The 3,921-nt window shown below is 36.2% G+C and overlaps 1 long non-coding RNA gene across 1 annotated transcript; it reads right to left on the reverse strand.

Annotated features, from left to right (window-relative positions):
• On the reverse strand, window positions 1-735 carry LOC119655956. Its single transcript, XR_005249971.1, has 2 exons — window positions 264-735; window positions 1-198 (listed from the first exon to the last, which is right to left on the reverse strand). It is a non-coding gene; the product is annotated as an uncharacterized LOC119655956 (long non-coding RNA).
• Between the last annotated feature and the right edge of the window lie 3,186 nt (window positions 736-3,921).

Here is a 3,921-nt window from a genome sequence, read left to right on the forward strand (position 1 = left end):
AAGGTTTTGCTCGGATTTAATCAAGTTTAGTTACACTTTTTAATGATTACAAAATTGTTCAGTCTTATTTATACGTATCTTATGCCTTCTATCGAATAGGTCTTCTATGGTGTTAGGAGCGGATATTCTCACTCAGCTCTATTACCCCTGTCGAAGTTCAGCTATATTCCATTGTTTCGCAATGCGTTGTAACACCGCCTATAAGTTCATACATACATACGATCACCTTAGATTATATTTACAAAGTTAAATGTGGAAGTTACCTGAAATTATATCAACGCTGTCCCACCCCTTCTTCGTATCATTAACAGATAAATTACTCTCTATGGCGGACAATACCTATTCAAAGTAATCGCTATCATTCTTCAAGCAGCTTCCAATTGAGCTCAGTAAAAAGTCCAATCATTTCAAATTTTTGATTGCTTTGCCAAAATTTAGACGTTTTCTGTACAGGGTTTTGTTAAGACCGCAAATGCTGTGAGTAGTTTGTAATCTAGAGTAAAACTCTACGCTCTATTCTGAAAAGAAATTAAAAAAAAAATTATTTAAAACTATGCTGTTTGCAAAGTAAGCTTCATAGAACATATGAGACGACGTTAGTTTATTATTAGAAATAAGTCGAAAAATAAGAGGCAACAAGAGAAAATGAGGTAGGGTTTCTATGGGTAGTATAAATAGGAAGAGTGGTTTAATAGTTGCATGATGGAAAAATAGCAGAAATAGAAGCGTTTCATTAAGCGCAGTGCATACTGCCTTTAGGTATAAGAAAAACCCGAAATTCAGAAACAGCGAGAAACTTATAATAATCAACTTTAATTTCCAGCTATTCGGAATTCTACGTATATTATGGCAAAACAAGGAACGGTTCTAGACTTGTAAAGGCTCTAAAATGAAATATTTTATATTCCCTGCATCACATACGTTTTACAAAACACATTTAATGTGTTTTCAGACATTTTATATTTTCGTCTCCATTTTTCGAAATAGGCTATTGACTACTACTTTGCTGTTGTGTTGCTGCGTTAACTATCTTTTAATTTTCCTCTTTTCGAACTACTTTCTTCTTCAAACACTAAGAAGATGGATAATACTGTGTATTCATAGACTTATACTTTTCGCTAGAAACGAAAAACGTATCTCGTTATTTTTAGATTAAGCAACTAAAGCAATTTGAAAGAAACCATTGCTCAAAATATGATTTGCATTATTGTTGGAAAGCTACGTTTACATATTTTCAAGATAATCAGCTTCTTCAAAAATTGTGTAGAAAATGATTTTGTGACCACCCACAAATCTGATGTGAATATGTGAATAATTATTTGTGGAGAAATTACTTTACATTCGAATTATTATTAAATGAAATATTCACGAGAAAATTGGATAAATTTTCCAATAAATATGAATGTTAACTTCATCATTTGAAGTGTGTATATAGGTAATTATTATAAATTAAGGATAAATACAACAGAACAATGTTAAGTAGAATGTGAATTAAAGAAAAATGGATATAGTCTGTAAGAGAGACCTCGAAACCATGTGTTTTATTGTTGTAGAAAATTTCAGAGTTTTTAGTAGAATATCCTAGACATTTCCGTAAAATTCGTTACTCCGTACAAATTCTTGACGCTATTGTATACGAGATTCTCTAGTTAGACTTTCTCTTGCACGCGGTTAAGTGTTCGAAATTTTCTTGGCTTATGATCGCTGGTTTGCGAAGAATAAGTAAGCACTACTGGGAGACATTTTAATCGGAAGGATTTTAATAGACTGAAGTACGCTATGTTGACTGCCAATAGTAGTGGACGGGCAGGCAAACGATTTAACTACTCTGAAATTGTTCCTCATCAACATCATCGTACAACAACCGAAATCCGGTCTAGGCCTGCCTTATCAAGAACCCCGGATTTGTGACGGGCCCACGAATTTAAAATCTCTAACAGCTGTCTGACTTTCTGGCCTACGCCGTCACTCCATCTGAGGCAGAGTCTGCTCCGCCTGCCTTTTCTTTTTCTATCATTGTTCTTATAGACTTTCCGGACTGGATCGTCCTTACCCATACGGATTGCGTAATCCGTCGATTGCCGTTTATTGACAGTGGCACCTATCTTCTTCTGAGAGACTACGGTACCAAATTGGTGTTTGACTTCTCGAATTCTTCGTCTTCATTTTTCTCGATCCAACGACTGTATCCTGCGACTTCGGAAAGCGAGCATGATATAACTAAGTTCTATCGTCTGTTTCAAGGTTTAATTGTTATATGCTTCTTCGCTCTGTGAGTTAGGGCTTAAGAATACACTCAAAGTCCTCCCTGCTTGTCGTAAGAGAAAATTTGTGGGCTAGCAACCTGCAAATTTTGAAACTTTATTGCTACCGAAACGTTAATAATGCCTCGGACAAGGACTAACCTCATGCCAAAAACCCTTGTCTATCGAAAACGGTATCGACGGTCCTGAGGCCTGCGCCTAACCGAAGGAAGTTGGGCCCTTTAGAGTACTCCTCTCCCTTTGCGGCAACATGTTTTTGTACTCTAGAAATTCAAATGATAGCAGACGCGAATCCGATCTTGGGTTGACAGACTTCTAAATGCGATATTCCGGTCCAGGTTAAGGAGCATCACAATTGCACAATGTTACTCACTAACGAAGACTCCCGATATAGTGGAGATGGATGTTTTCAATGAGCAATTGAATGCAGTTCAGGGGAGGCATCCTAAAGGTAACATTGTGATCGTGATGGGTTATCTGAATGTCAAGGTTGGATCTGACAACACCTTGCTCGAATATGAAATGGGGAAACACGGTCTTGACGACCACGAGGATAATCGTGAATCAATCCGGTCTAGACCTGCCTTAGTAACGAACGATTCGATAACTCGAATAGACAGGTTGTGTCGACAGAAACCATTTTGCGAACAAGTGTATGTAGAACTAAATAACAAATTTTTGCAAAGTGTTACAGCGATTAATTTTTTTAGACCGCATTTGTTACTTCGGGTTTGAATCCTTGAACTTCGGCTACGGGAAAGGAAATTTTCGCTTTTACGCTCGATACTTCTGTTGGAAAGCGAGGAGTGCGGGAAAAGAGAAGAGGTTGGTCACCCGTGCAGGGACTCGGCCATTTTGGGAGAAAGCTGGAGAGATGAAGTGCGCTATCATGTATTGGAGGTGAGAAATTTCGATGAACCGATTTTGAATAAATAACAATAACATAGTTAGTCACAATTTCAAATTCAAAGTATGTGTAGGTGTAATTATTTTTTTTTTTTTGCTAAACTGCAATCAAAACGTTACTATTACATAGCTCTAACGCAGCACAGACGAAATAGAAATCAATTGAAAAAGCTATGTCCGATGAGTAAAACAAAAATTAAATGAAAAAAAAAGAAAAATTACAAAAAAAGATGAACCAATAACTGAATTATCAATTGAAAACTCGTTAGCACGATTTATTAGAAAGAGGAAAATAATAAAAAAAAAGAAATTGAGAAACTAAACGAGTCGGAACACCGGAAGCTGCTTCAAAGATTTCGTGTTCATATTATGTGAGAGACTGTCTGTGCAGGATTTGCCATTTCTATATAGCTAAAAATACAAAATATTCCGCAATTTTTTTCTAAACTCCAAGATACCCATAAGTACATACATATCAACGACATAAATACTGTGTTCATCCTAAATAAACAGACATTGTCTATTACCGCATTGATAAAGTGATTTAACGTATCTTCACGCATTTCCACTTTACTCCGTGCACAAACGCACGTACGTAAATTAAAAACCGCTTGTAACCAGGTGCACATATGTTTAATACATTGGTTACTACCCGCAAGCTTTATTACACATACATATACATACACACGTCTACCTCGAATAATTTATTTACTTCCAATTAGTGTCTTACATCTGATACACTTTGCTTAAA

The sequence above is a fragment of the Hermetia illucens genome, chromosome 4 (assembly GCF_905115235.1).
Source record: "Hermetia illucens chromosome 4, iHerIll2.2.curated.20191125, whole genome shotgun sequence".
Taxonomy (NCBI): domain Eukaryota; kingdom Metazoa; phylum Arthropoda; class Insecta; order Diptera; family Stratiomyidae; genus Hermetia; species Hermetia illucens.